The sequence below is a fragment of the Canis lupus genome, chromosome 1 (assembly GCF_003254725.2).
Source record: "Canis lupus dingo isolate Sandy chromosome 1, ASM325472v2, whole genome shotgun sequence".
In the NCBI taxonomy this organism is placed as follows: Eukaryota; Metazoa; Chordata; class Mammalia; order Carnivora; family Canidae; genus Canis; species Canis lupus.
In genome coordinates, this window is record NC_064243.1 from 8,512,827 (window position 1) to 8,536,079 (window position 23,253).

At 35.3% G+C, this 23,253-nt stretch overlaps 1 protein-coding gene and 1 long non-coding RNA gene across 3 annotated transcripts in view; one reads left to right on the forward strand and one right to left on the reverse strand.

Annotated features, from left to right (window-relative positions):
• The window catches only part of DOK6 (docking protein 6), a 369,596-nt gene that overhangs the window by 233,773 nt on the left and 112,570 nt on the right, over window positions 1-23,253 (reverse strand). The window lies entirely within an intron of this gene.
• LOC112643996 (uncharacterized) overlaps window positions 1-23,253 on the forward strand; it is a 73,077-nt gene that overhangs the window by 28,940 nt on the left and 20,884 nt on the right. The gene's annotated exons all lie outside the window — the stretch shown is intronic.

Below are 23,253 nucleotides of genomic sequence, written 5' to 3' on the forward strand. Positions count from 1 at the left end.
AGAAAAACATTTTTCACTTAGTGTACAGTATATGCTGGATACTGTAGAGTGCTGAAGCAAAATGATCAGTTATTACTCTCCTAAACCACTTCCCACTGAATATTTGTATGATTTTCCAATTAACTGTAGCCAGAAACAATACAGACCGAAATAAACACATCTTCTCTTCTGCCCTCAGTTTTTGGTCCTTGTTTGCTGGATTTTGAAATAGTCTAAAAATTATGTAGAATAACTCCAGGGAAGCAAGGCCTCTGTGTTTTTATGAAAATTGTATTTTCTGCCAATGGTAGCAGGTGTGGCACACAGAAGATTCTCAATAAATCATTGTTAAATACTCATTGGATTTCATCTCTCTCTTCCCTCCTAACTCCCACCCATTGAGCAAGGTCCTGGCGGGGACCATAGTCACAACACAACTGACACTGGCAGAAAAAGTGACTCAAAAATTTGAGGTCATAAATATAAGCAATGGACCTGCTTCCCACATAGTGTTCATAAACCCATGTACCCGTGCCGACCTCACCCCGCTCCCTCACCAAGGCCCATCCCTGATTCATGTGCCCAGGTCAGCAACTCTTTATTCATTTGGCAATTAATAAATATTTAATAAACTTACTTATTCTAGCCCTAAATTGTCTATGGGCGCAAGTTGTTCTGCTACCATTTATCACCTTTTCATTTTTTCCACAGTCCGGAGAAACGGGCAAATGCCTATTCTCTCAACTACTCTGTAAACACACTGCAATAGCAACATTCAAGAGTAAATTTTTAAAAATCTACTTCTCAACATGCTGAATGTGATTTCTTCTAACATAAAAGATCTGACAGGTTCGTTCTCATTTTAACTTACTACAACTATTTAAAAATCTCTCTTGAGGAATGCCTGGGTGGTTCAGTGGTTGAGTGTCTGCCTTTGGCTCAGGGCATGATCCTGCAGTCCCGGGATCGAGTCCCACATCAGGCTCCCTTTGTGGAGCCTGCTTCTCCCTCTGCCTGTGTCTCTGCCTCTCTCTGTGTCTCTCATGAATAAATAAAATATTTAAAAAAATAAATAAAAATCTCTATTGAGGCTTCTCTGATCCATGAGCTGATTAAAAGTGTGTTGTCTAATTTGCACACATTTGGGGATTTTCCAGCTATGTTGCCATCATTAAGTTCCAGTTTAATTCCATTGTGGTCTGACTGCAGATGTTGTACTATTTCTATTCTTCTGAATTTGTGTAGGTATATTTCGTGGCCTAGAATGTGGTGTATCTTGGAGAACGTTCCCCGTGAGTTGGAAGAATGTGTTCTATTGTTTGTTGACATTATCTACAGATGTCCATTATATCCAGTCAACTGATGGTGCTATTGAGTTCAACAATGTCCTTACTGATTTTCAGCCCGCTGGATCTGTCCATTTGTGAAGGAGGGCTATTGAAAACTCCAGCGATGATAGTGGATACATCTATTTCTCTTTGTAGTTCTATCAATTCTTGTTTCACATCTTTTGATGTTCTGTTGTTCAGTGTACACACACTATAGATTGTTATGCCTTCTTGTAGGATTGACCAAGTTATCAATATGTAATGACATTCTTTATCAACCTGATAAACCTGGCAACCTGATAAACCTGATATCAACCTGATAAACCTGACAACCTTCCTTGCTTTGAAGTCTTCTTTGTCTGAAATAAAAATAGCTACCCCCCTTTTAAAATTAATGTTAGTGTGGTATATTTTTAATGAGTTTTTAAATTATATTTTTTGATTCATGTTAGCATGGTATATTTTTCTATATCCATATACTGTTAATCTTTGTATTTATATTTGAGGTGGGTTTCTTTCTGAAAATATGTAGTTGGATCTTGTTTTTGGATCCACTCTGACAATCTCTGTCTTTTTAGACCATTGATGTTCAAAGTGATCACTGATATAGTTATATTAATATTTACCATATTTCTAACAGTTTTGTTTGTTCTTTGTTTCTATTTTGTCTTCTCTTTTTCTGCATTTTATTATTTTAATTGTGCATTTTATATGGTTCTATTTTCTTCTCCTTTCTTGTGATTTTTTGTTTAGCCAGACATGATGTGTTGGCTAAAAGGAACTGCTATAACAAGGCCCTTAGTGGCACGGTGATGAGGGGTGGGGGAGAAGTGTTGTCTAGTCCTCTGGTAGGGTCTCAGTTTTGGACTTAACAGGTGGACTTCACATGTGCTTGTCAGTCCTCTCCACCTTAGGTGGGAGAGGATGGCCAGAGTGGGCAGGAACTGGATATTTCCCTTGCTTTTGACCAGGGTACAATTTTGATTTGCTTGATCTATGTTCAGTGCTTGCTATGTTATGGCACATGCTTTAACTGCAAATGAAGGATTTTGCTGAAGGGAAGTCTTAATTCATTCATGACTTGCAATGCCATCCTAGAAGCACTATCAGTCACTGACCAGTATTCTAGGTGGAGAAAAACGTACAGAAGTATTTCATGTATTTTAAACATTTTAGTCCTCCATTTTTGAAGATAACATTGGTGTTGACGAGGACACGACAGCATCAAAATAGTTAAAAGTATCAATTCATGACCAAAAACTGTACCCATGTCATGTAAAATAAGGTCTGTAAAGTAGAACAATGTGGCTACTTTTAAAAGAGCCTGGTGTTATCTGTCACAGTCCCTTCTAAAATCTGTGGTGACCTAGACATTCAGCCTCATAAAATAACAAACCCATTACTCGGGATTACTGTATAAGCTGTCCAGAGGAGCTCTTTTACTCTCTGTCATAAGGAATTTAGAGTTCTGTCACAATGCTGAGAAGCTAATTCTAATATGTCCTTTATGGATATTTGTTTTTCTCTTACATGTAATTATCTCATTAAGATTAACATGAAAAATTAAAATCAGTAAGACAAACATTTTAAGCAAAATAACCTACAAAAGGTTTGCTTCATATTTATGCATATATACAAATACATATGCACATACATATACTGTATGTGCTTTTTTGTATCTATGTATATATCTATGTATCTGAAAATACTCATCTCCTCTTCCAGGAAAGAAAAATTAGACACCAATATCTTACAGTTTCTGAGGATTAATACCTTGGAGAGAAAGATGAGAACGCTTTTTTTGGAACAATGATTCACATATTATATTTAAAGTACCTAAAGCGTATTCTCAAATAAAGTTAAACTCTTGAATTTTTAAATGACTTGATAAGTGACTCACATAATATTTAAGCTGAATTTTATTCTAACATAGCACATTGAAGTTATATTTGAAAAAGAGATATTATTCTCAAGTGTTATTAATTTTAGCTAAACAAAGGATCTTACCAGAATTCAGTAGAGTCTAAAAGCAATAAAGATCATGTGTTGTCCAAGAATTCATGCAATTTATGGCAGGTGAGCATAAAAGTGGTAAGCTGCTATCTAAGCTATATCATGTGTGACACCTAGTTGTACAAAACAGTATCATAAAAGCATTTATTATTCTGTTCAAGGGCCATTCCCAAACATTTTATTTACAAATATAAAAGAACATTAGAGCAGATACTGTGGGTCCCATCTTTCTTGTCCTCTCATAGCAAAAATCAACAAAACAAATTAATGGACAGCTTAGCAAGATGCAGCAAGCACTGGCGTTTTCTAACTGCTGTGCCATAGGCAACGTGTCAGATGATATAGTGTGAATACCGTGTTTGCTCTTCTGTAAAATTTACATTTGGAAATGTGGACAGGTTCTTCAGACAGATGTTCTTACACTGGTTTCCAGAATAGTGCAAGGCTGTTGTTGCTGATCAATAGTGTGATGTCATGCACTTCAGTCTGTGCTCTAAGACATTCAAGAGATGCCAAGAAAGCAAAATACTAATGAGGGAGGGAGAATTCTGCTTCTCAGCCTGTCTTGGTTAGGGTGATCAAGTGTTATACTAAATTATAAAATGGGGATCCCTGGGTGGCGCAGCGGTTTAGTGCCTGCCTTTGGCCCGGGGCACGATCCTGGAGACCCGGGATCGGATCCCACCTCGGGCTCCCAGTGCATGGAGCCTGCTTCTCTCTCTGTCTCTCTCTATCTCTCTGTGTGACTATCATAAATAAATAAAAAAAAAATTAAAACTAAATTATAAAATGTTATAAAATCCTACCAGAAGTTTTTTAAAGAAGTTTGTATATCTCCAGAACTACTCTTTTTTAATTCAAAATATATTTTAGGGATGCCTGGGTGGCTCAGTGGTTAAGTCTCTGCCTTTGGCTCCAGATTATGATCCTGAGGTCCTGGGATTGAGTCCCACATCAGGCTCCCTGCAGGGAGCCTGCTTCTCTCTGCCTATGTCTCTGTCTCTGTCTCTCTCTCTGGGTCTTTCAGGAATAAATAAGTAAGATCTTTAAAAATATAGATATATTTTTACAAGTATTCTGAATTATAACAATTTCTGTCAAGATCTAATATATCTGAATCTCCTACCCTCACTTTTCCTTCTCAGTAGTGTGTGGGGATTTACCACCCAGTAAGGAACTTTGTATTTTCTTAGATGAGAAGACCTTTTAAAGTATTTTTAATTCTCAAAATAAAAATGTTTTTATTAGTCTAAAATCTGTCAATGTGATGTAAAATAATTAACATTTTTAAAGTGATGAAATCTGAGAGCATTTTACAAATATGTATCAATCAATTACTGAATCACTTAACAATGTATATTTCTAAACCCTGATTATTCACATGGTTATAAATGCACAAAATACAATTAAAGTTTAATAAAAGAGCCAATTACTTTAGACACATATGAAATGAGCAGATTTTAACTGAAGGGAAATTACTTCCAAAGGATTCAGGCTGTTTAGGTCTAAGTTAATAAATTTAAAGGTTTTATTAAGTGATACAATGAAAACCCAAATCTAAGCACACCTAAGTGATGACTTTGCTAACTGGTGCTGTTTAATTTTCATTTCAAGGAGTAATCCCTAAGGAATTCATAGTGATAAAGTCAGAGTTCAAAGATGAAACACATAACCTTTTCCTGTAGGACTTCATAATGTAGTTGAAGTGATAAGATTACAAATAACAGTGATGAATCCTATGATAGAATTAAAAACAGAGCTAAAGAATCATAGGGGAACAATATCTACTTTTCCAACCAGTTTTGGACATGGCACCTGGATTTCAAAGTTGTCTCTCTCTATATAGACACCTCCCAACCTCACTCTTCTGTTCTACTTTACTCATAAGGGTTATATCTTTTTTTCTTTTTAAGATTTTATCTATTTATTCATGAGAGACAGAGAGAGACAGAGAGAGGCAGAAACATAGGCAGAGGGAGAAACAGGCTTCCTGCGGGGAGCCTGATATAGGACTCAATCCCAGGACCTCCAGATCACGACCCCAGCCAAAGGTTGGCTCAACCACTGAGCCACCCAGGTGCTTCTCATGTGGGTTATGTCTATTAACAAACGCCATGAGAGAAATTAAAACATAAACTGTTAAATGTTTTTTACATGTTTAAAAATCCTATTACATTCATTACATGATAACATGAATAACATTTTAAAGTAAAGAATTTCCCAAATAGGTAAAGAGTGTCATGTTTTCACATTTTTGCAAAACTCTTAGTGTCTGACTCAACAGAAGACAGTTTGAAACTCATATCTGTTTCTGAATTCAGTCTGTTGTAATACATTGTTTTGATTAAGCATATACAGAAAACAAGGCCTCACACAGACAGGAGGTCATAAAAGGGAAGAATAATTTAAGAGCAGTTTAACAATTATGGATATTCTTCTTTGATTCTATCTCCAAACTTGATAAAATGCTTTCTTAAAGGTTATTGTCAGATGGGGTCATGTCATACACTTTTACATTCTGTTGTATTAAAATCCATAGAACTATTTTCAACTTTCATCGTTGACAAAATATTGGTTTGCTGATTTATGAAGATCCTACATTGCCATATTTCATTATTAATTTAAAAATATTCATTAATATCAACCTTGATTTCCATTGAAAAATCCATAAATTCTGAGAAGTTGTCAAGCTCAAAAATGCAATTCCCCAATTCTCACTTGAAAACTTAGATTTTAGCATGATTAATAAAAACTGTCAGTCATTTTCCTAAAAGACAGGTTCATTTGCTCATTTTTGAGAAAATGTCTGACACTTAAATCTGAATGACCATAGTTTGTCAATGACCATCATTATATCAGGTGTTCTTTGAAAAGAAATGAACTATTTTGCTTATAACTTCAACAATCACACCAGTGCTCCTACTGGGGATAACCACTGTACATCACTACGTAGCATATGTTTTTTAGGAGTTCTCACCATTTTTTTTCCAACAGAATATTGAAAAGATGTACTTAAGGATCTAGATTTCATAAAAGTAATTTTTACTTTCATCAAGGTCACTCTTAAGTAAAACAGACACAAAATTAGCATATGTAATTGTTTATTTACTTATATGGGCTAGTCCAGGGTGGTAAAAAATACAACGATTCTAGTCCCACTTTTTAATTTTTGTTTTCATTGCCTGACGTTTTGGTGTCATTTTAAAACAAAACAAAACAAAAAACAACAAAACAAGAAAAAGTCATTTCCCAGAACAATGTCAGGTAGCTTTTCCTCTATGTTTTCTTCTAGGAATTTTATGGTTTCAGCTCTTACCTTTAAGTTTTTAATTCATTTTGAGTTGATTTTTGCATATTGTGTAAGAGACGGATTCAGTTTTATCCCTTTGATATACATATACAGCTTTCCCAACATTTATTATTATTATTATTATTATTATAAATATTTTATTCATTTATTCATGAAAGACACAGAGAGAGGCAGAGACATAGGCAGATGGAGAAGCAGGCTCATTGTAGTAGCCTGATGTGGGACTCAATCCCGGAATCATGGGATCACACCCTGAGTCAAAGGCAGACACCACTGAGCCATCCAGGTGTACCCCAACATTTATTAAAGACACTGTCCTTTTCCCTGCTGGTGTTCTTGGAATTCTTGTTGAAAATTAGTTGACCATATATACTTTGTTTCATATAAATACATATATATAGATATATATATAGATATATATATATTTCACGTATATAAAAGTATTTACTGTACTTCTGGGCTCTCTATTCTGTTCTATTGTTCTATGTCATTGCCATACTGTTTTAATTACTATAGCTTTTAATTACTATATTTTACAAAAATAATTGGAAATGAGTAAGTATGGTGTCTAAAGCTTTGTTCTTTCTCAAGACTGCTTTGGCTATGCAGGATTTTTGTGATTCTATATAAATTTTAAAATTGTTTCTTTCCTGTTTCTGTGGAAAACATCACTGAAATTTTGATAGGGATTGCATCGAATCTATATATCACTTTGGGTAGTATGGGCAATACTACAATATGAATTCCTCCAATCCATGAACACAGGACCTTTCCATTCATATCTTCTTCGATTTCTTTCATCAGTGATTTACAGTTTTCAGTGACAGATCTTTCACCTCCTGGGTTAAACTTATTTCTAAGGGTTTTTATTCTTTTTGATGCAATTATAAATGGGATTGTTTTCTTGATTTCAGTTTTTGGAGATATCGCTGTGGTATAAAGAAATGCAACTGATTTTTGTATATTAATCTTGTACTCTGCAACTTTACTCAATTCATTTATTAGTTCTAAGAGTTTTTTTTTAATACAGTCTTCAGGATTTTCTACATTTAAGATCATGTCATCTGCAATCAGAAATAATTTTCTTTCTTTCTTTCTTTTTTCTTTCTTTCTTTCTTTCTTTCTTTCTTTCTTTCTTTCTTTCTTCTTTCTTTCTTTCTTTTCTTTCTTTTTCTTTCTTTCTTCTTTCTTTTCTTTTCTTTTCTTTCTTTTTCTTTCTGACTTTGATGCCTTTCATTTTTTTTTCTTATTTAATTGCTCTTTTTAGTACTTAGTAGTATGTTGAATAGAAGTGGTGAGAGTGGGCATCTCAGCCTTGTACTAAATCTTAGTAAAAGCTTTCAGTTTCCCCCCTCTGATTATGATGTTAGCTGTGAGCTTTACATAAACATCTTTATTTTGTTAAAGAAATTTTCTTCTATACATATTTAGTTGAGAGGTTTTTTTTAAAAATCATGATTAAAAAAATCATGATTAGATGTTAAACTTTGTCAGATGCTTTTTCTGCATCTACTGAGACAACTATATTTTTTTATCTTTCATCCTGTTAATGCGATGTATCACACTGATTGACTTTCATATATTAAACCTAATCTGCATCCCAGGAATAAATCCTACCTGGACATGGTATGTAGTCTTTCGGGCATGTTGTTGAATTTGGTTTGCTAGTATTTTATGGAGGATTTTTGCATCTATGTTCATCAGAGATATTAGCCTGTAGGTTTCTTTCCTTGTGGTGTCTTCATCTGTTTTTAGTATCATGGTGATGTTGAACTTAAAAAGTGAGTTTGGAAGCATTTTTTTAAACTTCATTTTTATTTTTTATTTTTATTTATTTTTTAATTTGAGTATAGTTGACATACAATGTTACATTAGTTTTAGGTATCCAACAATGGTGACTCAATAACTCTATACATATACTATGCTCACCAGAAGTATAGCTACCATTTGTCATGCAACACTATTACAGTACCATGGACTATATTTCCTGTGCTATACCTTTATTCCTGTGACTTATTCATTCTATAACAGGAAGTCTGTATCTCCCACTCTCTTTCACCCATTTTGCCCTCCCCAATCCCTGTCCCCTATAACAACCATCAATTTTTTCTCTGTATTTATAAGTCTGATTTTACTTTTTGATTGTTTATTCATTTGTTTTGTTTTTTAGATTCCACATGTAAGTGAAATTATATGATACTCATAAAAAAGCTTCTGCACAGAAAAAGAAATAATCAACAAAATGAAAAAGCAATTTATAGATTGGGAGAAAATATCTGCAAACCAATTAAGAGATTAATATGCAAAATGTACAAGGAATTCATGTAACTCAATAGCAAAAAACAAACAAACAAAACAAACAAACAAAACCCCCAAATAATCCAATTAAAATGTGAGTAAAGAATCAAGGATCAATGGGATCCCTGGGTGGCACAGCGGTTTAGTGCCTGCCTTTGGCCCAGGGCGCCATCCTGGAGACCCGGGATCGAATCCCACGTCGGGCTCCCGGTGCATGGAGCCTGCTTCTCCCTCTGCCTATGTCTCTGCCTCTCTCTCTCTCTCTCTCTGTGACTATCATAAATAAAAATAAATAAATAAATAAAATAAAATAAATAAAATTATATTATTAAAAAAAGAATCAAGGTGAAAAAGGCATATACACTGAAATTATTTTGAGTTTTAAAGTACCTTTTATCAATTTACTGTCATGACAATTAAGATTAGATACTTGTCTTTTTAAATGCTCAATTTCTTTCTATAAATCTAACTATATTTTGAAAAGTGAAAGAAAGTTAACATTCAGACTTTTTAAAAGTAGATTCAAATGAATTAAAAATAAATTGCATTCTCCTTTATTAAGTTACTAATAATTATTATTAATCCAGGTATTTTACTAACCCATGGCTATTTAATTAAGTCAAAGTTTTTGTTTTGAGACTAAAATTGTACATTATAGATATTGGCTTAAAAATGCTTATTTTATTAACTTTATTACTTATTATTTATTTAACTTTATTCACTGTCACTTTATTAGAATAGGGAACTTTTATTTTTCTAGTAAGAAAAGAAGATGGGTATTTTATTAAATTTTAAAATTATTACAATTAATAAATCTCAATCTCTCCATGCTTAAGTCCTAAGCTTTCATAATAAGAATTTAAATATTGGTATTACCCTATACATTGTACACACCAATACTTGGGTGACAATATTTGCAAAGGAATTTTATAATTGTCTCTCTCTAGTAGAATTTACTTCAATTTTCCAAGAGCTGCTTCTTTATATTTGTCTATCACTGAAAAATATGAATGTGTAACACTAAAAAAATCAATATAATTCATTCTTTGAGCTCTCATGTCTCTGTGATCTGATATTATGTGCTGTGATATACTCCTCCAACGTTTACAATTTGACTATCACAGCATGTGTGTTAACAATAATTATAAGCTTTGTTTTTTATGTCTTTGAAAAATTTAAAGTCTCTCATATTAAACCACATTATGAAATATCAAACCACATTATGAAATGCATCATCTAGAAAAGAGTGGTTATAGATAAAATTATAGTAGAACTGGAATTAACTAGAATAGTCACCATTGGCTGTGTACACAGCATCCAGTTCCAGCTCTTTCCTTCTTACTAGAACCTGATTTTGTCCAGCTATCTGCCTTTGCAACATGCAGCTCAAGTGCCCTGGTGGGAATCTCTCACCCAAAGTACCATGGTAGAACTTGTTATTCTTGGGCTGATGGTTTCCTTGCCCATGATCAGTTTAGGAAAGAGGATATGACCTAAACACGACTAATGATGTGTGCACAGAACTTTTCTGGTGGTTTCTGTTGAATGTTTTCTGATAGGGATGTAGCCTCAGGCAAAAAGAGAGGCATCCCTCCTCTCCAGTGGATGTTGCCTGGATGTCATAATTCAGGAATGCTATACCTGTCATTCTACTAGTTAAAGATGAAGGTGATCCTAAGGTGGCAAAGTAGAGATAAAAGGGAAAACAGATCTTTAATTTTCATTCTTGAGCAAGAGTTACTGAATCAATCAGTCCTAAAGCCAGTGTCTTTTCCTAGACCTGCTGTCATACGTAATAATACTCTTCTGTAAGTTGTTTGATGTGGGTTTTCTGTTACTTGCAGCCAAAAACATTCTAACTGATAAAGCAAACCTACTGTTGAGCTTTCCTCATCTAATGGTGGAAATGGCCATCCCTCTCTGGGCAGCCATCGCAGTTAGTTAAGGTGATGACCAGAATCCAGGCCATGCCTCCTGTTTCCCTGACTAGTGCTCTTTTCACCAATGTGTGCAATTGTTATTGCTTTGAGTGTTATGCAGTTTGTTAATGGCAAATAATTGCTAATCAAGAAGTTACTACAGGAAGGTGAATTCAACTACAAAAGAGACTCAAACTGTAAGGATGACAAGGAATAACAGGAAACTCACTACCTTATGACCTCTAAATTATTTTCAAGTGGTCTATTTTAAACATAAAGATAATCTATTTTCAGATCTAAGAAGTGCAAAAAGTGAATACATAAGAAAATATGCCCTAAAATAGGAAGTCTATGTACTTGTTTCTGTCCTTTGTCCCTCTTCCTCTTCTCCTCCCTCTCTTCTTCCCCTTTCAACCTCTCCCCTCTCTCCCCAGTCTAAATTTAGCATGTCTAACAATATGTTTCACTGACTCGAAGAACAGAAAGGCATGAAACAGCTCAGTTGGCTATAATACCATTCGTATTTTGAGAGCCACAGTTTTACTACACAGACATAATAGCAACTAGGCAGTTACTATGACTTTTCTTAGCAAATGAACAAAATTAAATCTCTTCTTTATTCTATGGGGTTGAATAGTGGCCTCCAAAAGATATATCAAAGTCCTAACCCCCAGAACCTTTGAATGTTACTTATTTGAGACAAGATTTTTTTATAATTTTTTTTTTTTTATTTATTTATGATAGTCACAGAGAGAGAGAGAGCAAGAGAGAGGCAGAGACACAGGCAGAGGGAGAAGCAGGCTCCATGCACCGGGAGCCCGACGTGGGATTCGATCCCGGGTCTCCAGGATCGCGCCCTGGGCCAAAGGCAGGCGCCAAACCGCTGCACCACCCAGGGATCCCGAGACAAGATTTTTTGCAGATGTAATTGAATTAGGATTTTGGAGGAGATTGTCCTGGAGTCAGAGCCAGCCCTAAATCCAATGACAAGTGTTCTCACATGAGAAGAGAAGAGGGAGCTTTGAGTCCAGGGCACAGTGGACATGAACATGTGAAGGTGGAGGCAGAGACTGAAGTGATACTGCCACAGCCAAGGAGCACTTGGAGCCATCAGAGGCCAGAAGAGGCTTGCTCCCATCATAATTTGGTAGGAGTGCAGCCCTTCTGACACTTAGATTTCTGACTTCTGGCATCCAGGACTGTGAGAAAATAACTTCCTGTCATTTTAAGTACCAACTTTGTGGTAGTTTGTTAGGCCAGTCCTAGGAAACTAATAAAATTAAATGGAATTATTTGAACATAAATGGCTCCATTTGTTATAAAGTTAGTAGTCTTAATTGAAGTTACAAATGACCCCAAAATCACAAAAGTTTGTATATGACCCAATTTCTCTAATAAGAATAGTTTCTTAAAAATCAAGGATACCCCTCTGTTTATCATGACCCACCTAAAGGTATTAAAAATGTTTTTCTTTTTTTAATTCGTGATTAATCAAAAGGTCACACAGCTCCATGATGTGGCTCCCCTAGAGGCCAAGCAAATGGGAGACAGACTTCCACTCAGGCAGGAACACTTTGCCAATGAGCTCTGTCAGTGTTGGCAACCTGGAGCAAATGCAGCGATAAGGTAACAGAACATGAAAAAGCATTGTTTTTTAGAAAAATCATTTGCTGATATTTGATGGGGGCTACCAGTGAGGCTGACCTGATAATGAGTTGGTGAGCTCCTCTGCTTTGGGATTTTTATTCCCTTTAAGTTAGGGTCTTAGTAAGTAGGCATGGAGAAAATCATGCCAAAAGGGCACTTAAAAGGTCCAAATGAAAGGCTCTGACTGATCCAGAGATTTGGGCCTTATTCTGTCCTTATTTATGGTCTCTATGTATCCAGTAATAACCTGATTTCATGGGTTTGGACACAGTAACAGGAAACACCATGCAGAATCTGCCATCAGCCTGAAATGTCCAGGTGAAAGGCACTGGAGAAGATGGTAGGTGATGCCCACTCTCTTTCTTAAAGCAGAATTAGAAGGAATCTCCTGTCCGACCTCTTCGAACAAACCAAACAGGTCTCTGCCAAAACTTCCTCTAGGTTCTATAATCTTAGACTTGTTGGTAATTTTCACCGGGATCAGAAAATTCACTAATATTTAAGCAAGTAATTATACTAATTGAGATTTTTGAAAATCTGCCTTTTGTTGGTGTTTTCGAAATCAAAACATAGGAAAAGTTACCTGTGGAACAAAGATGTTCACTGTTAGCTGTATACAACTGACAGCTGGGAAGAATTACCATGAGTTGACCAGGATTGCTGATTTGCCATTAGATATGAGATGGAAAGTAGTATAGATAGAAGGCCAAGGGATCCCTGGGTGGCGCAGCGGTTTAGCGCCTGCCTTTGGCCCGGGGCGCGATCCTGGAGATCCGGGATCGGATCCCACGTCGGGCTCCCGGTGCATGGAGCCTGCTTCTCCCTCTGCCTATGTCTTTGCCTCTCTCTCTGTGTGTGACTATCATAAATAAATAAAAATTAAAAAAAAAAAAAGAAGGTCAAATGCTGGTGGCATGAAAAAACAACTGACAACAGCCCTAGGGACCTTTGCTATAAAAATTCCATTGTGGCTGTTCAAGGACACAAAGCTATCTATAAGTAGGTACAAACCCTATCAGCACACATCAACCTTCAGAAGTGTCATAAGCAGGGCTCCTACTGGAAACAAGATAGAAAAGGTCAAGAAAAACTACCTGAATGTTAAGACCCTGTGTGAATAGTTCAAATTATGGCTGCATGGGCATCTCAACAAATTGGGGTCTCAGGCAAGGTAACAGTTGCTAAAAGTAGTGCACTGCATTCTTGTATCCAGTCCTAAGTGGTTCTGGAACACTGATACACATACATATATAATATATATTTTTTATATATGTACAGTAGATATATAAACCAATTTTAAAAAGAATAAGTTATAATCACAGGTGACAAAATCATCTGATAGTTCATGAGGAAGTTAAATAGTAAATCACTCATAAGCAAAGATATGGAAGTTCTGCCAAATAAAATTAATAGAGTCAAATCACATTGTGTGTACAGACCTACACACTCACACCTACTATCAATGACAAAATAAATACATGCTTTTTTCTAGCACATTTGGGTTATTTATAAAAATCAATAGGTATTGGAATGCCTGGGTGGCTCAGTAGTTTGGCGCCTGCCTTTAGCCCAGGGTGTGATCCTGGAGTCCGGAATCGAGTCCTGCATTGGGCTCCCTGCATGGAGTCTGTGTCTCCCTCTACCTGTGTCTCTCCTCTCTCTTTCTCTCTCTCTCTCTCTCTCTCTGGGTCTCTCATGAATAAATAAAATAAAATCTTAAAAAAAATCAACAGGTTCATATAATAAAATAGTATTAGTAAACTCAAATGATCCAAACTATACAAATTACATTATACACCTGTAATACAATATAACTAAAATTTATAATAGATGATTAAATATTCCATACACATAAAAAGTAAATAACATATTTCTAGGACTATCTGAGTTAAAAAGGAAATTACCAGTTAAATTACACAATACATTTTAATGAAACAATACATGCTAAGATTTGAGAGACATACAAATCTTAGTATGTATTGTTTCATATAAGTGTTTCAGTGCTTTAGACACTGAAAAAGAAGTGCATAAAAAACATGTTTTAAAAATATTTTTATGAATAAAAAAGGTTGAAAACAAAGAACTCAGGCATTCAATAGATGAAGTTAAAAAAAAGCAACAGCATTTCAATAAATAAAGACATAATAAAGACAATGGCAGAAATTATGAAGAAAAAAATGAGAAGTTTCACATAAGAAAAGGTCCATATGAAAGGATTAATAAAAGAGACTTGTGGCAAGTTAGATGAAAGAAAAAAGAGAAAAGGTGGAGATGAATTAAGTACAAGATAGAAAGGGAAAAAATGAACACACAAAATCTAAATATTAATAAATATAATAAAAACCTTGCAAACAAATGAATACTAATTAATTTGAAAACATAGATAAAAGGATATATATTTAGAAAAACATAAAATGCCAAAATGGTTGCAGGAAAAAAGTTAGAAAACTTGAACAAAACAATATACTCATCTCCTAACAGCCCATATCTAGACTTGAGTCTAGAACTGAGTTTTACCGAACTTGCAAGGTAGGCTTAATTAATATCCTCTGCAAGATATTCTAGGAGAAAAGAAAAGGACAAAAACCTGCTTTCACTTTCTGAGTCTGGGCTAATGTTGATTCCAAAATAAGATATGAAAAATACAAAAAAGTCATATGGCTACATTTTACTTATTAATGAATAACAAATCCCAACATGCAAGTAAGGTTTATTTCAGGAGTAACAGTATGGGTCACATCAGAAAGTGTCCAAATGTATCTCTCAAAATTGACAGACTATATGAGAGAAATCCCATGATTACCCCAGCCAATAAAAAATTACATCATTGATAAAGTTCAGTATTTTTTATGAGAAAATAACTCTTACTTTATCAAGAATGGAAAAGAATTTTCTTCATTTGAAAGGTTAAATACCAAAAAAATATTTTATTTCATGCACAAGTATTAGATACATTTCATTTATTAGTGGAAACATGGGAGCTATGCTTTCCTATCACAGTCTTAATGTAAACAGGTCAGGAGAATAAGGAAAGGAAAAAAAAGAAAGGAAATGACCATGAAAGAAATAAATGAAACTATCAATATCTGCAGGCAATGATTACTGGCATATAAACACAACCAGAGTCAACAGAAAAATAAACTATTAGAAACAACCAAAGCATTCCGCAATATTGTCAATTATAGTAAACACACACAAAAAAAACAGGATTTCTCTACACTAATAATCATTAATTAGAAAATAAAACCATACCTTCCCAAGAACAAGAAAAACTGTAAAGTATCGAGGGATTTTGTTGCAGAAAAATTTAACATTTAAAAGAGAAGCTGAGTAAAAAGAGGGCATTACATGTTCCGAGATAAGTTGCTAAACTAACTTCAGAAAACAAGAGCCAAGTGTGTGGGGGAACAAATGCCGCACCAAATGTCCCAGCATAGTGTGACACCATGGTAATTTAAAACAGGAAGCGGGCAGCCCCGGTGGCGCAGCCGTTTAGCACTGCCTGCAGCCCAGGGCCTGATCCTGGAGACCCGGGATCGAGTCCCACATCAGGCTCCCCGTGCATGGAGCCTGCTTCTCCCTCTGCCTGTGTCTCTGCTTCTCTCTCTAGCTGTGTGTCTATGAATAAATAAATAAAATCTTTAAATAAATAAATAAATAAAACAGGAAGCATGTTAGTGAGAGAACAAGTAGACGGCACAGAATAGAGAAACCAGAGAAAGGTGTGTGTGTGTGTGTGTGTGTGTGTGTGTGTGTGTAATGTATGCACCATAATGACTGAAAGGATAGAAAGTTCAATGAATGGACAAGTGAAAACTGACCCCCTACGTATTTTTTAAAAAAATAGAATTCTTAATTCCATATACAAATCTGGATACCGGATAGATGAAAGGCAAAAATATTAAAGGCAAAATTATAATGCTAACTGAATAAAATAGAAGATAGGATCTTCATGATCTATGGGGTAAGTAAGTATTTTGTAAGAAAGGGACTGAATGAAGCCCAAGTCATGAAAAATTTGAAAACATCCACATTTGCAAATCTGTGTTTAATGCAGGACTCCATAAAGTGACAGATGACAGGGGTGAGAAATTATTTACAATGTCTACTAGTAAAGTAATCTCATATTTAGAATAGACAAAGAAACCTTACAAAATAGCAAGAAAAATGCAGGAACTCTGGAAGGAAAGTAGACAAATGATATAATTGGGGAATTCCTCTAAGAACAAACCCCCAAAGCAAACAGAGATAGGGAGAAATTTTCAATTACTTGGGAATAGAAAAATGTACATTAAAACACAACTGCATACCACATTACACTTGTCAGATTTGGAGAGGTCAATAAACAATGGAAAGTATCAATAAGAATGTGAGAACAGAACCCTCACACATCCAATAGATGTGAACAATGGAGATGCATTCTGGAAAGTCACCTGGCAGTACATATTTAAGGATTCATATATCCTTAACCCAGTGATCTCATTCTTTTTATAGACCCCAGAAAAATTTTCACATTGAATCATAAAAACACAGTAAAAAATGTAATTACAGTATTGTTTGGGATAATGAGAAGTTCTAGCAATCTAGTTTCCTGTCACTAGGAAAATGGAAAAGTAAAATATAATGGATGCAAACTATGGGGTATCATGTAGCAGTTAGAAGCAACTAGCAAAATGGACATACAGAAATGCAAATGGGTCTTAAAAGCCATAATGCAACATGAATAAAAATAAGAAACACAATACGTTATAATACAACAGTACTTAAGTGAATTAACAATGCAGTACATGTTCAAGGAATCAACAGTACACATTTATAAGAATCCTACAGTTTCCCATCAAACTTATTATAATGATTATCTATAGAGAAGGGGAGATAGACGAGGTTAAGGATGGGAAGGAAATAGACTGATCAAATATTCCAGAAAGGGATGATGATAGCAGCCATCAAGTAATACAATTAACTCAATCTGCAGCTGAAACAGAAAGAGAGAGGGGTGAAGGAGAGAAGCGAGGAGGGAAGGACACCTCCCCAAAACAAGTCAGCTGAAAGAAGTGTGAAATTCTAACAAGTCAACCATTATTAACAGTCATATGCCTATTGTAATTTACCCATGCTCTGAATTAGTTTTCAGCCTGGCTGTCTATGGTTTGGTATATGATACCACTTAACATAACTAATAGGTCCAATTACGCTCCTTGAGTACCTGACACAGAGGGAAAAGAGTATTGGTATGATCATTAATACACATCCATTCCAAAGAATATAGAAAAGCTGAAGGAGATTATGGTTACTTCCCTAAACTTATGAGACCAATTCTAGGCACGATCCATTAGTTAACTACCAATCATGTTGAGCTGGAGGTTTATCTACACACTTACAGCACCTAGCCATAATACCCAGCATTATTATCTTTTGTTTAAAAGAAAACAAAAATATATACAGGTAATAGAAGAATCCAATTTCCAGTGATTAAAATCTGGAAATGCAAACTGTGGCCTCCGGGCCAAATCTGGTCTACCACCTGCGTCTGTAAGTAGTTTTATGAGAGCTCAGCCACAGCCATTTGTTTACACAACGTCTCTGGTGCAGAGCTGAAGAATTACAAAAGAGACCTTAGGATTTGTAGAGCCTAAAATTTTTACTATCTGGTCCTTTACAGATGAAAGGTTGCTAGACACTGATCTGAACAAACAGGACCTATTTTTTTCATATAAGAACTCTGAAGGAGGCAGTTATTACTGTTGGTCCAGTGGTTTGATGAGAAAGCATCTCAAGCTCAAATATTTGTTCTTCTTCCCATTTCTCTTATGCCCATCTCCTCATGGGCACAGAATGGCTGCTGCATTTCCAACCATCATGCTTTTCATGTAGGAAACAAGGAATACGGGACATTGCTGGCCATATCAGCACACAAAATCCTTTCTATACCTTCTAACAGGTTTAAATTTCTATTTCATTGGCCAGCAACATACCTTTCTAACTGCGGGAAGTGTAAACAAGGGGTAATCTGGGTTTTTTCCCCCATCTCTATGGTGGCAATGGGAAAGGAAGAAGTGAGTTACAAATGGATGCTGAATTAGCAGAAAATTAAATTAAATCAAGCCTCAAGCTTAAAATGTCAGTCTCATCAGGCTTCGCATAATAGAATGCCTTTCATGTACATACCTCCCATACATTGTGAGGGAAAAGTAGTTCTCTCATTCTTCCAACCTAAAAAGCTCCCTCCTAAATTAAAAATAATATGAAAATTAAAAACAAAAACAAAAACAAACAAAACAAAACAAAAAGAACCCCAAATTTAAATGGTAAACCATTCAAGTTAGATCACAACACAGCTACTCCAGGTGTACCTGACCTAGTCATGGGAACTTTCTCAAAGCAGAATTTTTTTTTCTCCAGCTGGTCATGGAAGACAAGGCAGAGCCAAAGCTTGAAAAAAACCTGTTGTGCCATCTCTGTGCTGGAGAGGGAAAGAACCCCGTATATCAAGGATTTCAGGTAGCCCCTAGCTCTGAGAGCAGTCCCTCCTTGCTAGTAAGGAAACAGGGGTGTCGAGTCGTGGGGCTCTAAGGAACTAAAGTCAACAACTATATTAGAAGCTTTGAAGCAGATTTTTCTTTAGAGCCACCAGATAACTCAGTCCAACTAAATTCAGGGCTGTGAAACCCCAGGCAGAGAAACCAGCCATACTACACCTTTTGCCCTACAGAGCGGTGAGCTCATAAACAGGTGTTTTTTGAACCTCTGAATTTGTGGTGATTTGTTACACAACAGTAGAAAATGAAAACTGCACTATAATTACTGTTAGTGATGGGGAACTGCAACCCTTGGAAATAATGATGGTCCAACTACATTGGTTTATTTGCAAAAATTTGGAACTGGAATTAAACACAGAAAAGTTGACTTTTTGGACTGCTGTCAGAGTTGGCTGAACCAGCTCGAAAACCAGGAGGGTATTATGGCAGCCCCAAGCTTCCGAGGACCATCTCCACTACACCAAGACAATCCTTTCACAAAAGGATAGAAGGGATTAATGGAAACTTCCAGGCCACTGCAAATCAGGTTAAAATTTAATTTTCTAGTACACTGGATTTGTAATATGATTAACTCGATTAAAAGATAGATTATAGGGATCCCTGGGTGGCGCAGCGGTTTGGCGCCTGCCTTTGGCCCAGGGCGCGATCCTGGAGACCCGGGATCGAATCCCACATCGGGCTCCCGGTGCATGGAGCCTGCTTCTCCCTCTGCCTCTCTCTCTCTCTCTCTCTCTGTGTGACTATCATAAATAAATAAAGAAAAAAAAAAAAGATAGATTATAGAAGAGGAGAAGTAGGAGAAAATAGTTGCATTTTTAAGCAAACACAAGCTCTCTTTCTCAAGTCTCTCTGTCTCAATACAAAACAAAACAAAACAAAATAAAACAAACAAAAAATCTTATTTCCCTGAACACTAGATAGCAAGAATTCCATCATTTCTTCAGGAGGTCAAATTATGTGTGACAATGACACTGAGTAGAAGCAATGCACCAGCTATCACCAAAACAAGCGATTTCACCGAATCTCAAAGCCCACAGTTCCCTACATTAAGAACCTGTTCTCTAACCAATAAAATCAGTTTAGTGGCTGCTACTGATCTGTAATCTTGGAACTTCAATGGCATATTCAAATTTTATTTTTGTTTTTTGTAGAAGTATTAGCAGTATAAAGGCTTTGATTTTTTCAATATTACATAAATTAAGTAAATATGAAAAACAGCACTGCTATTTATAAAAGTTTTTAGATAGATATCTATAGTGAGGTAAAAGTATTAATTCAAGAGTAAATTCTCACTGAAATATTTTTCAAGTCGTAAGTTGTAAATGAATATGCATTCATTACTTGTGGAATAATATGTGATTTTCCACAAATGGCAGAAAAACAATTTATCCTCAGTGAACATGATGCAATAAGCATGTCTCCTGTTGCATCTGTCAGATACTGAATGATGAGCCAGACGGGGTGAAAGAGAGATTTTTTAAAAAAAACCAGAAATGTATTCTGAAATAATAAAGAGCACTGGATCTAAATCCATTAAATACATGTAAAAATGCTTCAGAAATGATGGAAATAGTCATAACAGGGTTGTGCGATTGAATATTTTTTCTCAAAATACTATCTGATTTACCACGTACAATGACATGTTTGAAGTTACAAGTTACTTTATCATGCAGATTGGTCTCAAAACTTTTCTGAAGTTGGTATGAATTATTTCCCTGGTTTCAGAGATGCAAAATCTGAGGCAGAAGCGACTTGTACAACCATAGTTGTTTTACATGTTACCTATTATCTTACAAGAAATTATCATCTCACTTTGTGAGCTATGGTATTATTTGCATTTTACAGATAGTAGAATGAGAGAAAGATATTAAGTCATATTACATTTTTTTTCTGATGTAATACCATTATGGATGATTGCCTCACACACAATTGGATAGTTTTTAAAAGTCGAATAAAGACAATAATTTTGCTAACATAAATCATACTTTTATATACTCTAAGTCAGTCTAATGGATATTTTCTAAAAGTCTGATTTCTTTTTTCTCAGTGAACAGATATTTGTTATGGAGCAACAGGCGATAAACAAAAATTCTGATTGCTGAGTGATCTACTTTCCGTGCATCCTTAAACTGCACAGAGTGATTCTTATTGGAGATATCTTAGATGTTGTAAAATTTTAATGGACCTGATTCAAATATTACAAAGGTCAAGTTTAACTCCGGGAGTTCCCTATTATTATGAAATCACAACTTCTGATGCCCTCCATGTGAGGAGAGTCTGAACACCTGATCTCTCTTGCTCATCGTGGCTTTAGAGTTGCCCATTCTCATGACCCACCTATCTCTGTTCAGAGACACCACATAGGTGATGCATCCTGCCATGGGCATTTTACCTCTTCTTTTCATCCTACATAAAAAAAACTACTTTTCATATTCCATTTTTTGAATCTCCTCTGAATCATTAGCATGTGATCAGATAATATGAATAAAGCAATAAATAAATGATCATGGGGGACGCCTGGGTGGCTCAATGGTTGAGCATCTGCCTTCTTTGGCTCAGGGCATGATCCTGGAGTCCTGGAATCGAGTCCCACATCCGGGTCCCTGCATGGAGCCTGTTTCTCCCTCTGCCTATGTCTCTGCCTCTCTCTCTCTGCATGTTTCATGAATAAATAAATAAATATAATCTTTTAAAAGTTATAAATAAATGATCATGGGTTAACATGTCCCTGTCTCAGGAGCCAATGTGTATATTAACAGGAGCTTATGTTAAAACAACAACAACTGAGATCTCTTCAAGATAAGAGATAAAAGATGGATGAACAAATGAATGAATATTATACCCTAATGTAAATGATTATTATTCTGGGACCTTCCAGCAGATACTTTAAGAGAAACCAAACCTTTGAACACCCTTCACATCACACCAAGTGTGTGCTGATCCAAGCAGATAGCCAGCCACTGGAATCAAATGAAGGCTTTCAACATAGCACACTATATGCACGTGCTGCTTACACACTAACCTATGGTTTTGCTCCTAATTTTAAGGATATGTTATATTTCCAGGCGGCTATTTTTCATAAGGATGTCTTCATCTTTTCCCCAAGTTTCTCAGATGTTTGCTTTACATAAAGATAAATACTGACAAAGAGGTAAAGCAGAGAGAACAAAATGATGTTTTCAATGTCAGGTTGTAAGGGAGTTAGAAATAAGATTGGTCCCAATACAGGCATTGCTTTTCTGGCATCATGTAGTCCTCATCACAGAAAATTCACATAGTTCTATCTTCATTCATCCTTCTCAGGGATTTTATTTATACTTTCCTCCCTACAGACAGCACTCATATTTATTTTATTAAAATTTCTATGAACTGTTTCTTTTTCATCTGCTTAGAAAATTAAGGAAAATTTATTAGCTGATTCTATGTAAATTGCTTTAGTTCAGTTTTCATTGAGGATAAATTTGTTTTGAATATCTGTTATGACAATTATATACAGCTACATTTTCAACCCTAATGCATTTTTAATAACTTCCTTCAGCAGCTAGTGATTTGAATTTCAAATTCCTTTCTACCAAGAAGTAAAAAAAAAAAAGTATATACCATTTTATAGCAGTTTCATATAAAAATTGATTTATGCGGCAAGATCTCTCTCACAGTAAACATATCAAATGTCTAAATGGGACCATTAATACTCATAAGCTTTACAATATGTATGTTCCGATAGAGCACAGCACAAAGTTAAAGTTGGCCAAGAAATAATTCCATCCTTAGTCCCTCACTAAGGGATATATTTCATTCATTTGATTGATTTAGTCCCTCACTAAAGCTGGACATATTTCATTCACTTGATTGATTATTTTGATTGATTGCTATTGAGCGCTAGAGCAGATGTTAGTGCATATCAAAATAACTGACTCATCATAATTTTAATATACTTAATAATAAATAGAACAATTGGAGAAATTCACACAAGTCTCTTTTAAGCTATCTTGAAAAATGAAATTTTTTTTCCAATTCTGGGGATCCAATATCTGAACTGAAAATTAATTGCTCAAAGGAGAAGAAAGATTTTTAAATATGTTAACCTTTTTCATAAAGAGATCTCCCTTTATTTACCTGACCATCAGAGGGAGCTAAGATATTTATAGATTTCCAAAAAAAAAAAAAAAAAAGGATTCAAGATTCTACAGATGGAAGAAGACATAGGAAGTGATAGTTCA